Source organism: Canis lupus, chromosome 13 (genome assembly GCF_048164855.1).
Source record: "Canis lupus baileyi chromosome 13, mCanLup2.hap1, whole genome shotgun sequence".
NCBI lineage: Eukaryota > Metazoa > Chordata > Mammalia > Carnivora > Canidae > Canis > Canis lupus.
In genome coordinates this window covers 43685259-43699803 of record NC_132850.1, presented here as the reverse complement: position 1 = coordinate 43699803, position 14545 = coordinate 43685259, and the positions used below count along the sequence as shown (strand labels likewise).

General features: G+C 46.5%; 1 protein-coding gene across 5 annotated transcripts in view; it reads left to right on the top strand.

The window, feature by feature from the left end:
• Positions 1 to 9350: 9350 nt before the first annotated feature.
• The window catches only part of NT5DC3 (5'-nucleotidase domain containing 3), a 96444-nt gene continuing 91249 nt past the window's right edge, over positions 9351 to 14545 (top strand). For 2 of the 5 annotated variants that reach the window (XM_072773386.1, XM_072773385.1), the window contains exons 1-2: positions 9351 to 9487; positions 11907 to 12348. The gene's annotated coding sequence lies outside the window, so the exon portion shown is untranslated. The remainder of the gene's footprint in view (positions 9488 to 11906; positions 12349 to 14545) is intronic. The other 3 variants (XM_072773387.1, XM_072773388.1, XM_072773391.1) reach the window with 3 other exon arrangements.

Below are 14545 nucleotides of genomic sequence, written 5' to 3'. Positions count from 1 at the left end.
TCTGTGGCTGTTTTCCTCCTGTTCCACTGTAAACCCTGTCCTGTCTCACCAGCATGATCTACCCACTGCTTCCCCTCACGGAATTAAATTTCCTTCCTTCTTTTCTTACTTTCTTCTTTCACTGAATATTAATTGAGTGCCTTTATGAGCCAGGGCACTAGCAGTGAGGGTACAAGCATGAACAAAGTGGACAAAAGTCCTTACCCTTATCGTGTGTTTATGTTACTGGGGTGAGGGAGACAAAGAGTTAACCAACTAAAAATGTAATGTAGAATGTTGGATGGTAAGTTCTATGAAGAAAAATAGAACATGAAGGGAGGCAGGGTGTAGTGTATGTCAGAGCTGTTAGGATCTGCAAAGTGGTCTGGGAAAGCCTCACTGTGAAAGGGACATTTGAATACCTATCTGAAGGAGGGATCCGAGCTGGTATTGCAGGGACAGCATTCCAGTCAAAGGAAAAAAGGGCCAGGCCTCCAACTGTTGCTCCTATTTGATCCTGTAACTATTTACTGAGCGTGTTCATTTGCTCACTTGCTCATTCATTCCCTCATTATTGAATATTTATTGGTTGCTTATTGTGCACTAGGCACTTCCTTGGGTTCTAGGGATATACACGTCAGGCAAATAGGGTCATGGTTCTCACAGATGTGATGTTCTAGTTGAGAATGGCAGACAACAAATAAATGAGAAACAAACAGTGATAAATGCCATGCAGAGTGCTGTGATAAGGTGACAGGGTGCTAGTTAGGTTGTGGCCAGGGGCCGTGTCTCTGTGCAAGAGGAACTCTAGCTGTGGTGACAAATAAGTCTCATATCAGTGGCTTCTCACATGAAGTCTATTTCTCACTCATGGACCAGCCCAGTAAGGGGTTCCTCATCAGTCACAAGTGGCTTTCTTCCACGTGGTGATGTGGGGACACAGGCCTTTTGCATCTTGAGGCTTAAAGCCCTGGGGCTCCAGAGTCCTCCGCCTTTGGCTGGAGGAAGAGGAAAAAGAGTGGAAGAGGCACAGCTGTTCCTTTGACGCCTAGGCCTGGCAGTGATCCAGATCGTTCCCACTGCCATTCTTTTGGCGAGGACTTGGCCACCCTGGGCCCACATGGCCACCCTTGGAGTCGAGGGAGGACAGAACACCACAGCCCGGGACAGGGAGGATGGACTTCTGCAGGACAGGCAGCTATCTCTGCTGTACGCTGTGGAGATGGCACAGGCAGTGAGGGGTTAGAACCTTCCAGGCAGAAGGAATAGTTAAGGTAATGTGGGTCCTATGGAGATAAAGTTGAGTTAGAAAGGGAAAGCAGGCCCGTATGGCCAGACGGGGGTGGGGGGTGGGGGACACGGGGGCATCAGACCTGATGGGGAGGAGGGGAAGGTCGGTACCAGAACCGCAGGTCTGGGTCTTGTTTCAGAGTGTTAGGTTCACACTCTATTGAATGCGGAGGGAGGCGGTGGAGGGGCATCACCAGGGGAGTGGCGTGCTTCCATTGATACTCTGGAAAGATTAAGATCAGCCTAATGGATGTGGGCGAGCAAGGACGGAGGTAGGACGCTGGTTGGAGGACACTGCTGTGGTCCAGGCAGTCACGATGCGGGGGACACAGGGCACAGAAGGAGGAGGGCTGGTGGACCGAGCACTTCCTGGGGAGCTGAATGTGGGGCTCAAAACACGGAGGAGCTGGGCACAGCCTGGTGGTGAGGGGCCCCATAAGATGCAGCGGAGTCCACGGTGAGAGGGCAGCAGGTTGTGAGCGGACCGGAAGGCTGCTGCTTTGGGTGAAGGATCTTCGGGGTACAAGGTGCACATGGGGACAAGGGCTGCTGTGTGGGCTCTGCCTCTGTTCTAGGAGCCACCAGGAGCCTGGCTCTACTTATTAGCTGTGGAGCTTCCTTGAGTTGTTTGAGCTCTGCAGCTCAGTGTGCCTGCTTTGCAAATGTGGATAAGAAAGGAAATGTCTTCAGGCAGTGCAGGAGATGATCACTAAGGTGAGGTATGAATAAATAAAGACCTGTTGCAGTGCTTGGCATATAGTAAGCCCTAATTAATATCAGCTGTTATTATTATTGGGAGTCTGTTGTGTATTTGCATGTCTGGCTGCTTTTGGGAACTTGTCCCTTCTCATGTGGGCTTGGGCCCAAGCATGCTTTTGGGTATTGAGTGGGGATATGAGACTCTGAATGAGTTTTGATGGACGTGCATCATCTCTATAGGATGGTACAGATATTTGAGCTCCTGTGTGTGTGCGCGCGCGCTCCTGTGCATGTCTGTAACCAGGGTGAACACGTGGGCATGAGTTCTCTGCGGTACCATTTCTCAGGTGCATAAAGTGGTAAAATCAAAATCAGGAGCAGCAGGTGTGACTGGTTCTGAAGGACAACCACTGATCTGACTCAGCCACAGCCAAGGGACTTGGGTCTGGCTGGGCTGAGGAAAGGAACTCAACCCGAACGTGCCCAATTATGACTTTATTCCCAAAGTGAATTGTGATTTTTATTTATTTATTTATTAAAGATTTTATTTGTTTATTCATGAGAGACAGAGAGAGGCAGAGACACAGGCAGAGGGAGAAGCAGGCTCCATGCAGGGAGCCCGGTGCAGAACTCGATCCCAGGACCCCAGGATCACGACCTGAGCTGAAGGCGGCATAAACCGCTGAGCCACCCAGGCTGCCCATGAATTGTGATTTTAATGACTGTTTTTAGGTGCTGAAAGCTCCTAATCAAAACAGCTGCTGTCTTTGAAACACATCTTGAGATTGACAAAGTAGAATAAAATCAGGGACAGCCTGTACATAGCAGACAGCTTGTGTCCCTGAAGGAAGACCCCAAGGGTAAAGGGTGTGGTTCAGATCTCAGCCCACCTGCACGGTCCAGTCCCGCTCTGCTGCTTGCTAGCTGTGTGCTCTGGGCCCTTGGCTGTCAGCGGGGGTGAGCCTATCGGCCTGGACATAAAGTTGCGAGGGGATGAGCAGATACTACAGGGAAAAGGACTTACAAGAGTTCCTGGCCACAGTTGTTAGTGTTACTGTTGTCCTGATTTTTATTAGGATTATTTCTTACTGAGCTAGAGACACAGGCAGAGAGCGGGGACTGCTGAGGGAAACCAGAGGCTCTATTCATTCACTAGACTAAAGGAGGAGGTGGCAAAGCCGCAGCCTGGGAGGAAGCGGAGGGGAGCCGCCCCCGCGCGGCCTGGGGGAGCTGGGTACCCCCCACCCCGGTTGGGGTGGGGGTGAGCGAAGGAGGGGCTGCAGCGGCGGTGGGGGCCAGCGGGGCGGGAGGTCAGGGCTCGGAGCAGCTCGGTTGGTGACAGGGGTGGGGGGGCTCCCTGCCTCCCTCCCCGCGCGCTCAGCCTTGCGCAGCTCCGGCTCCTGCGGGACCCACCCCCCCCCCCGGGACAGCAAGACGCGCCCCCCTCGGCGTCGGCGCCCCTGCTGCCAGGTTAAGGGGCCGCCGCAGGTGCCCGCGGGTTCAGCGCCCCGGCCGCTGGTGCTCGTCGGTGACCTGCCGCCGACGCCGCATCCGGTGTTTCCCCGGCCCGTGGCCCCGGCAGGACGTGGTGCGGCTGCGGCCTGCGGGGCTTGCTCAGCACTGCCGCGGGCGCCGTGGACGGAGGCCCGGGACGCTGGCTCGCACCGCCGCGCGCGGAGCAGGGCGCAGGGCTCGGCCTCAGGGGTCCGCTGAGCTCCCGGCCCGGCCTACTGTGGCCGGGTCTTGTGTCCTCGAACGCACAGAGGGACGTCCTGCTCTTTAGGATATCTATTAGGGTCCCCTCCTGGCACCAGCGACCAGGAGAGTCTGCGCCCCAGTCTGTGATGTGGAATGGGCGGAAGTGCCAGCGGGACTCCCTGGCAGGCTGCAGGGCTTGGGCTCGGCTGACTGCTCAGGTGTCTGCACCCGGACCCGCCGCACCACGGGTTGTCTACCCCCCTCCCCCCCCCCCCCCGCCCCGCCCGGTACCACCCCCATCCCGCCCCGCGCTCCGCCCCCCAACAGCCAGTCACTTCTGTCCTTGTCTGTCTGCTTCTGTCCCCTTCTACTGAATGCCCCTCCCTTTCCTCAGGTCAGTGAATACTTTCTCACCCCCCCCCCAACCGTTTTTATTATTTATTTATTTATTTTTTAATTTTTTTATTTTTTTAAGTTTCAGTTTTTATTTTATTTTATTTTTTTTATTTTATTTATGATAGTCACACACACACACACACACACACACACACACACACACACACACAGAGAGGCAGAGACACAGGCAGAGGGAGAAGCAGGCTCCATGCACCGGGAGCCCGACGTGGGATTCGATCCCGGGTCTCCAGGATCGTGCCCTGGGCCAAAGGCAGGCGCCAAACCGCTGTGCCACCCAGGAATCCCATCCAACTTTTTTTATTTAAGACTTTATTTATTATTCATGAGAGACAGAGAAGCAGAGACAGAAGCAGGCTCCCTGTGGGGAGCTCCGTGCGGGACTCGATCCTAGAACCCCGGGGTCACGCCCTGAACCGAAGGCAGGCGTTCCACCACTGAGCCGCCCAGGGACCCCTCCTATCCCTCCTTAAGACCCTATTTAAAGAGCACCTGTTCGGGGGCACCTGGCTTCCTCAGCCAGTGGTACATGCGATTCTTGATCTAGGGGTCATGGGTTCGAGCCCTACATTGGGTGTAGAGATTACTTAAAATCTTTTTTTTAAGTAATAAAGAGCACCCTCTCAATAAGAGAGCCTATAGGGTGCCTCTCTCCCTCACCTCCAACTTTGACTAAGTGATGAGGATAGCCCCAGTCTCATTGTTTTCTAGTTTATGTGAGTGTCTCCCTGCAAACACTGTGAGCTTGATGTCCTGGTCCCCCATGACTTATACGTGGAGCTGCCACGATGTTTTACTGTATCCCCCTATAGTCTTGAGAGTGCAGGGAGCCATGTCAATTCTTTTTTTTTCCCACTGTGGCACAGAGAGGTTTATTTTTCCAAACAAGACCAAAAGCTTAGCTTAAAAATAATAAACCCATTATACTCACACACATAAACAACATCAGAAATAACATGTGTTTGAGCCATGTCTATTTTGTTAGTGTCACACTCAGTGCCCGATGCAGAGCCTAATATAGAAGGTTCTAAACAAATCCTTATTGAATGAGGTAACACTATGCAAAACTGAAAAAAAATTGGTCAATCACTAAATAATTTTGTTACAAAGTGTTTTGAAATTGTATCCATTGACTTTTTCCTTCTCCCCATAAATTTACCTATCCTGATTGGATCTTTGAACACTTGGGATGTTACCATTTAAATTAGGCAATGGGCAGCTGTCATTGAGTAGAGACTGTTTGGCTCTAACACAATAAAGAGACATGTTTAGAATCATTTTCCACTGCTCATAATTCTATCTTCAATATTATTTTGAGGAAAAATAATTCCAATCACCCCAAAGGGAGTATTAAAAACACTGAACTAATGCTTTCCTTTGCGTATGCAGATAAAAATCCATTAAGTATCTTCCTTGAGGTTTCTTTTTCCCTTTCTTTGCCTGGGATTATTTTTTTGCTGATTTTTATGAGTGACGTTATGCTTTACAATGGTCAGGCTGTGTATATTTTCTGAGGTTCCTTCGCCTTCATTTTGTCAATTAGCCTCTTTTTTTTTTTTAAGATTTTATTTATTCATGAGAGACACACAGTGAGGCAGAGACACAGGCAGAGGGAGAAGCAGGCTCCCTGTGGGGAGCCCAATGTGGCACTCGATCCCAGGACCCAGGGATCACACCCTGAGCCAAAGGCGGAGCCCCCCAGGCTTCCCTGTCACTTAGCTTCTATATCAGCTTCATGCAAGAGGTGAGTGGTGCATGTCTTCCACATAGGACTGCTGGTGAACCGTACGCATGGGTGGTGACCCACACAGCCTGAAACCTCAAATGGAGTAATCTTTAACTGATGACGTGTTGTTTGCAAAATCAGTGTTTCAAAGCTCCCAATGATCTGTGTTCAAGTTTCTTCACCTTCCTAGGTCTGTTTCCTCACCTACTAAATGAGGATTTGGCTAGACTATGTGATTTCCAGAATTCTTCCTGCTCTCAACTTCAGTTACTTAAGGCCTGAAGTCTTGATATCACCCGTACTTTAAAGATTTGAAAAAAAAAATGCTCCAAAACCTGAAAGGATGAAGCATTGAGATTAATTGTTCTCTTCCCCTTTTTGAAAAATATTTTTTATTGTGTGACACAAGCACAAACTATCTCTCTTTAAGATTTTAATTTTTTTAAAGATTGTATTTATTTATTCATCAGAGACACAGAGACATGGGTAGAGGGAGAAGCAAGCTTCCTGTGGGGAGCCTGATGCAGGACTTGATCCCAGGGTCCCGGGATCACGACCTGAGCCAAAGGCAGATGCTCAACCACTGAGCCACCCAGCGGCCCAAGATTTTAATTTTTTTTTAATTTTTATTTATTTATGATATTCACAGAGAGAGAAAGAGAGAGAGGCAGAGACATAGGCAGAGGGAGAAGCAGGCTCCATGCACCGGGAGTCCGATGTGGGATTCGATCCCGGGTCTCCAGGATCGCGCCCTGGGCCAAAGGCAGGCGCCAAACCGCTGCGCCACCCAGGGATCCCCAGATTTTAATTTTTTAAAGTAATCTCAATACCCAATGTGGGGCTTGAACTCATGACCCTGAGACCAAGAATTGCACAGTCCATTGCACGAGCCAGCCCCTATCTTTTTTGATTCCTTCTCCTTTATTCCTCACATTCATATATAACCTTCAAGTCGTTGATTTTATGGTCGTTTGCTATTATAAAAATATCTTTAAAAATCAATATATCAAATTTTATGATAAATAAGTCCTGGGGATGTCTTGTAAAGGATGGTGACCTTAGTTAACAATACTGTATTGCATATTTGAAAGTGGCTAAGAGTACATCTTAAGAGTTCTTATCACAAGAAAAAAAATTGCTTGATTCTTTTAAAAAATATTTTAAGTAAGCTCCATGCCCAACATTGGGTTTGAACTCACAACCCTGAAATTAAGAGTTGCATGCTCTACGACTGAGCCAGCCAGGCACCCCGAAAAAAATGTTTCTGTATCTGTGTGGTGATGGATGCTAACTAGACTTACAGTGGTGATCATTTAGTAGTGTGTACAAATATCAAATCATTATGTTGTATGCCTGAAACTAATTTATAACTCAATAAAAAGAAAACCAGTGCTACCCTCTACTATAATATAAAAGAGAAAGATAAAGTAATTTATTATAAAGTAATATGTATTTCAATATATAAATGCTCAGACATAATTCCAATAGAGGCCCCAGAAGAGTAGACAGGTGCCTGCCTCTATACAGAAAATGACCACAAAAGCAGTAGCTGTCCATGCAGACTGGCATGGGCATATATTCAAGGTTCAAGCATCACGAACAATATTCCTGCCAGGGTTGTGATTTCCCGAAGTGGTGAACAAATCTTGGTCTCATTTCAGACAAAGCAACATATAATCTTCCATCACTTTATATGGTAGCTGTATTCCTAGGAAATTTAATGTGTTTTAAATCTGTGCAAATTACTTTGTGTTTGCATGAAAATGGAGTTGGTTCCTAGGTAACGTAATTAGTAAGATTCCCTCCTTCCTGAGTGTCAGACAGACCTTTGAGTCTGGTAGATCCCAGGATGCAGCTTCATTGATTGCCTCCTGTGTTGTAGGACGTATAGAAACCCTGGACCTCCCCTGTTGAGTTCACTGCTCTAATCAACTTCCTGTTTTTTGAATGTTCATGCACTTTCCTACCTCCATACCTTCACCTGTGCCTTGTCCTGCATGGTAACCCTTGCCCTCATCTCTACCGTGCACGAACCTTTCTTTACTGTGATGGCTCTGCATCAAACTCCAGTAACCTTCAGACTCATATTCTGCCTTCAAAGGTGGTTATTTGTGTGTAGAACCCATTTCACTTCCTTAATTCCTACACTTTATAATATAGACCATTTTATCTCCTCTTGGCTTCTAGCACAGAGCCTTGTATATAACAGGTAACCAGTAAGTAGCTGTTAAGCAGAGTTACTCTCAAAGCTTCTAACAGAATCTAAATGCATCTGAGAGACTAAATCCATTAAAACTTCTTTTCATGACTTGATTTTCTAGATTCTTTTTTTTTTAAGAGTCTGGATTTTATTTTATTATTATTTTTTAATTTATGATAATCACACACACACACACACAGAGGCAGAGACATAGGCAGAAGGAGAAGCAGGCTCCATGCACTGGGACCCCGACGTGGGATTCGATTCCGGGTCTCCAGGATCGCGCCCTGGGCCAAAGGCAGGCGCCAAACCGCTGCGCCACCCAGGGATCCCAATTTTCTAGATTCTAATGTGCCTAAATTTCTGTGGGAAACATTGCCTTTGAAAAATAAAAGCAAGGTCAAGGTTGTATGTAGTAAAATGTCCTTAGAATATTAGGTAGTTGAGGGGCACCAGGGTGGCTCAGTCTGTTGAATGTCAGACTCCTGGTTTCTGCTCAGGTTGTGATCTCAGGGTCATGAGATCAAGCCGAGTCAGGCTCTGCACTGTGCATGGAGCATGCTTAAGATTCTCTCTCTCTCTCTCTCTCTCTCTCACTGCCCCTCCCCCCTGCACACATGTTCTCTCTCTCTCTCTCTTGCTCTAAAATTAATAAGTCTTAGAAAGAGTATTAGGTAGCTGATTACAATTTTGGGTTGCTGCTACTATGTCACTTAATGGGAGTTTGAAAGTTGGTCCTTTTATTATATCCTATATATAAGCTTTACTGGCTCTTTACCTAATTCTCCCTGATAATTTCCAGAATCTAAGGTCTTGGGTCCGATATTGTGAGTAGAGTAACTCAGTATTGGTTATGTCAGGTTTAATGTGGGTGAGGAACAAAGAGCCTGGGGCGAGATGATGCATGTGCGCACTGCTGGACCACCCAGGGTGGTAACTGTGGTCCTGAGACAGCTACTTGGTGTAACAGAGCTGCCGAAACTTCACAGACCATGTAGATTGGCTTCTCTTTCTCCCCAACCCTTTGTAACATGATCTATCTTTGCATTTTGGAGAAAGAGAGTAATGCTTTGGATCATACAAAATGTTTTCTATATAAAATCCTGAAAATGTATAGGAGACATCTGGTGGTAAATATCATTATCCCTTTTGGGTTGAATATTTTTAGGCTGCTAATCACACATATACCTATATGTGTCAGCTGTACAGCTGTGAATAGCACTCATTGTTCCCAACCCCTTCCACCTCCCCATCCCATTAACATATTCTAGCAACGATGGAAACATTTTTGCTTAATCTGAGCAAATTCCTATGCTCTAGGTACTCAGCTTGAAACTGATATTCTTAACGAAGACTCAAATGTTTTGGTCTTTTCGCTTCTTGTGGAAGTGTTCATTGCTTCCATCAGTTTAAAGCCATGTACACTTGTCCTAGATGGAATCGAAGAACTGATTGGCATTTATGGGATTTCAGGACAGAAGGTAATCTCTTTTTAAAATAATACCTATTTTACTGCTGTTTTATAAAAAGAAAACCCCATAATTTAGAATGTATGTAACATCTTTCCATTATGATGCATATCTGTAGCCATAGCCAGCATGGCTTATAGTCACTGCTCTATGTTTTATTGAACAAATCCTTCCGTGGGGACACCTACAGCGGGTCAGGTGCCCTTCTAGGAAGTTGGGGAATATTGATGCATGTAATTCTCTGAAGAACCCTATGAAAGAGATCATCATCCCTGTTTACACAGAGGGGGCTGAGTGTGGAGATGTTAGGTGACTTACAGAACATCTGAAGATGATGATAGACTCGACATTCAGATGTGGGTAGTCTGGTTCTAGACACTATGGCCTTTACTCCAGCCTGGTTCTGCTTCCCTCCCTATTTTATGCTTTGCTCAAGCATTTATTGAGCCCCTAGTATTTTCTTACTTTGTATATTTTGATTTGCCTCATCTACACTGATTTTGCACCTACCAAACTAGTTGCTCTTTGATCCTGCTTGAGGCTATATTGGATCAATATACAACTTAGTATCAGTCATTACTTTGTGAAGCATTCCCTCTAAAACTTAAAAACACATGTAATTATAAATTATGTAAGTCATCTATGTTTCTCATAAAGAAAATGATGAAGAAGGAAAAAAATTCGGTATACTCATAGTCTCACCACTGTTCACCATTTTAGAGTCTAGCCTTTTTTCTATGGATATCTATATATACTCATTGATGCTTATGTAAGTAAGTCACATGCCGTATTGTTTTATAACCTGCTTTTTAACTTAATACACAGCAAGCACCATAAATTCAACAATTATTGACCACTCATTATGGGAAAAGCATGTAAGCAAAGTCATACATGGTCCAGCAAACAGAGCTTTCACTCTAGCAGGGGATGGCAGCGTTAATGATGCTATTACACAATAAGCATAAAATTGCAGCTGTGACAAGTGCAACCAAGGATCAGTATGTAGTTTGGTGAGAGCCTCTAATGAAGGGATTTGGACTTTGGAGGAGGCTCCCTGGAAGAAGGACTCCAGGCAGAGCACTGCATGGGGAGGAGGGACTGTCCAGGCTGTTACCTACACCCGTAGAGTGCAGTGGTTCAGAGCCTGCCTGGGGAGCCAGACCCTTGGTGTCAATCCAGGCTCCGCTGCTTGCTATCAGAATGGATTAGATATGATGGTTAGCCCCTCCTCTGCCTTTCTAGAGTATGTATGAAGTAGAGAATGTAGAATCTAGAGGGTTGTGCAAAGGACTGAGTGATGATATGGAGAAGCCAGTACCATTGAAAGAATACATTATAACTTACATTTCCCAAGAGAATGAGACATGCCATGTCATACAGGGCCCCAGGGGGAAGTATTGAATAGCCAAGAAGCAAGAGACAAGAGCCAAGAGAAGGCCAAGGCCAAAGCCTTCATGGGGTCTCCCATGGGAAAGGCAGAGTAAACCATTCAGGATTGGCTCGTTTGTATAATTCTGGCAGCTGTAGTGGCAGAGGGGCTGTCCCTGGTTGTCTGGTCACCAATCCCTGGCCTGATGTGGGTCAGAGTGGATGAGAGTCAGGTAGGAGGGCAGGTGGGAGTGTGGCCTTGGATTGGCTGCTCTGCACGGGACAAGCACATTCCAATAAGCTGTCCACAGCCCCCAGGAATTAACGTGTCTCAGGAGGAGCAATGTCTCCGGGGTCTGTAAGGCTCCTGAGAGATGTCAAACTATCAGAAGACACACAAAATAGAAATCTCTAACTAGAACAGCTAGTGCCTGAAGGCATACCCAACACAGGGCCTGGCTCAGAATAAGCAGTAAGCATTTGATAGTTGCTCTTTTGATTATTATAATAGTTGATATTATTACTCAAAGAGGGGTGGGAAAGGCTGTTAAAGGAATGTAGAAAGATCTGATTAGGTGTTTATTTTATTCCCAAATAAAGCCATATAACTTATGATAGCATTGCTATATAGAGCAACTCCTCAGCATAAAACAATATTCTCTTTATCAACCAAATGGTTCAGTTTGTACTCTTAGGTTTCCTTTGGTCATCACTGTAGGTCCTAAGTGATGGGATTTGTCCCATCATTCTTAGGAATTGGGACAAATTCTGATTTGGATTACAAATCAGATTGTATTTGGGATTTGTCTGATTACTTGCTTACAAGAACCTCTTTTTGGAGGTTGCACATGTACTATCAAATTCATAACAGATGGGTGATGCAGTCAAATATAGTTACGTGGAATGTACGTGGTATTTTCTTATCACTGTATTGCTTATTACCCTTAACCCCAGCCTAGCCCTCACCCTCTACTTACTCCCTATATTCCAGCTGCTCTAAGTTTAAAAACCATCAGAAAAATAGTCTTTAATGATTTCAAATGTTGTTGACTTTCTCCATCAGGCACAGAATTTTTCTTGGCTGCCAGGCTCACTGCCTCCTCATTGCAAATTTATCATGAGCACCGTCTCCTCCAGCCTGTCCTATAAGTTGCTGTGTGCCCGCCTGGATGTGAAGACAGTGGAGCTCCTTAGTGTAGGAGACGAAGAAGTGAAACTAAACATCTTTAGACAGCATCTCTTTGTTCCCAACAAAGACCCCCTCTGACAGAGCAAATGCACTTTGAGGAAGAAAACAAACCCGAATCCTTTAAAACTCACAGTCCTGGCAAACGAACTGAGAGAATGTAGAATCTACCGAAATGAGTATCAGTGTCTGAAGGAGTACTTGGAGGTGGTCTCCATTCAGGAGCTCTGGGAATTGATTCTGAAACGCTGGATTGAAGACTATAGCTGGACTTTTACGCCAAAAAGGGCCAATTCAGAAATGGCGGCTTCAGGAGAAGGTAAGCCTTGGCCAGTATTGACAGCCTGCTGGAGTGCACAGGGAGAAAGATGTATGGTAGACCACCCAGAGGGGGGGGGGCTTAAGGGTAAGGTTATCAGAGAAAATACAGGATGTCCAGCTAAGCTGTGATTTCAGATAAAGAACAAATAATCTTTGTGAAAGTATGCCTCAGTTATTGCATGGGAGATACTTATACTAAAAATTAGTTGATAAATAATTTTATTAGAAGTGTATCCCAAATTCTTGCATGGGCTATACTTATACCAAAAATTAATTTGTTGTTTATCTGAAATTCAAATTTAACTGCATACTCTGTGTTTTTATTTGCTAAATCCAACAACCCTGTCTAGGGAGCTCTGTGCTGACTGTAAAGAGAACAGTATGAGGCACATTTTTCAGGAGCTAAGAGATGGACCTTCATTACTTCTTCTTTTTTAAAGTTTTTTTTTTAAAAAGATTTTATTAAAAAAAAAGATTTTATTTATTCATGAGAGATAGAGAGAGGCATAGGCACAGGCGGAAGGAGAAGCAGGCTCCCTGTGGGGAGCCCAATGTGGGACTCAATCCCAGGACCCCAGGATTATGCCCCGAGCCAAAGGCGGACGCTCAACCATTGAGTCCCCCAGGTGCCCCTTTTTAAAATATTTTATTTATTTATGAGCAAGACAGAGAACGAGAGAGGGGGAGGAACAGAAGGAGAGGGGCCAGCAGACTCTGCACTGGGCCCAGATCCCCACACGGGGCTGGATCTCAAGGCTGAGGTCATGACTTGCGCAGGAACCAAGAGTTGGGCGCCTAACTGACTGAGCCACCCAGGCGCCCCTGCTTTTATTATTTCTATAACTCAATTCTTTTGAGCCTATAGTTCAAATGATGGCAGAAGCTAATTCAGTTAATCTAGGTTTATTCCATCAATTTAGCTTGTTTTCAGACAACTCAGGGTGTTTTTCAGGCAAGGGAGGACTTGTGTCCTTCTTGTGTCTCTTCTGGGTTGAGCTCAAATCCAAGGGCCTTGATGTTGGGTGTCCTTGGTTGTCACTGTCCCTGCTGTCTTCCGCCGAGGTGATTATGGCCCCAGATGGTCCACAAATACCGACATGCCTCCCTACAGTTTTGGCATCCACTAGGACGCCCCCGTGTTCCCATCTGGTCCTGGGTTGTTCTGTCTCTGCTGCCACCTGCTGCCACTTTCCCTCATCCTAGTGAGGAGGCTCTCCTCTGCTAACGTTTGTACCCTCTGGAGCCTACAGTCTTGGGGGGCACACAGTGTTCCTGACAGACAGCATTGGTTGCCCTCTGTACCCTTGGAGATCCTGGCCCTTGGGCTCCCCACAGCGACTTCTACTGCCTGGTCCTGGGGGCCTCAGGAGAGCTGCGGAGCTGCTAGCTTCCAGACTCCCAATGGAAGCAGAGTGCAGGCCTCTGTCTGTTTGGTGCCAGGTGCATCCGTGTGGTGGGTGCTCTGTGCCCACTCACAGCCGGGGTTCAGGGGCGGGCACGGCCCCTCCATAGAAACCCTTCTGAGCAGCTTTGTTGCTTTCTTGCCTCCCTGTCCCTCCCTCCTCTCTCGCTTCCGTCTTCCTCAGCTCATCCTCTGTCTGAGTCTGTTGTTTGTGGTTAAGAGATTTATTCCACTGGTGGTGAGGAGTCCATCCTTTGATATTCAAAAGCCCATCTTTTGAGAAGGAAAGTTTGTTCTCAAAGCCACTATCTCTGCAATGAGTTTCAAAAGGCTTGTATGCCCAGGGTCACTTCATGTTCCTGACTGCTGGAAGCAGCATGGCTGCCAGAGCTCCAGCCATTGCATTTCAGGCAAGAGGAAGGACGAAGAGAAAAAGAAGGGTTTGCATTTTCTTTTAAGGAGCTTCCCCAGGTTTCCACCAACATCTCCACTATGTCCCCATAACTTTGTCATTTGGCCACAGCTAGACACAAAGGAAGCTGACAAATAGAGGTTTCAACAGGTGTGTTGCTACCATATGGGCATGAATGAAACGCATGGCTACCCCTGGCAGTTGGTTTTTTGGCCCTGCCATTTCTAGAAGCCTCTGTCTTCATTGTTTTGAGAGCCAATGCCGAATGAATCTCAGAGTCTAGTGTTTGCCTGCAGTGGAATCGGGATCTGGAGGGCACAGCACAGGGCGGGAGGTCTGAGATGCCCACAGGTGACACTGAGGTCATGGTAGGAGAGTGAC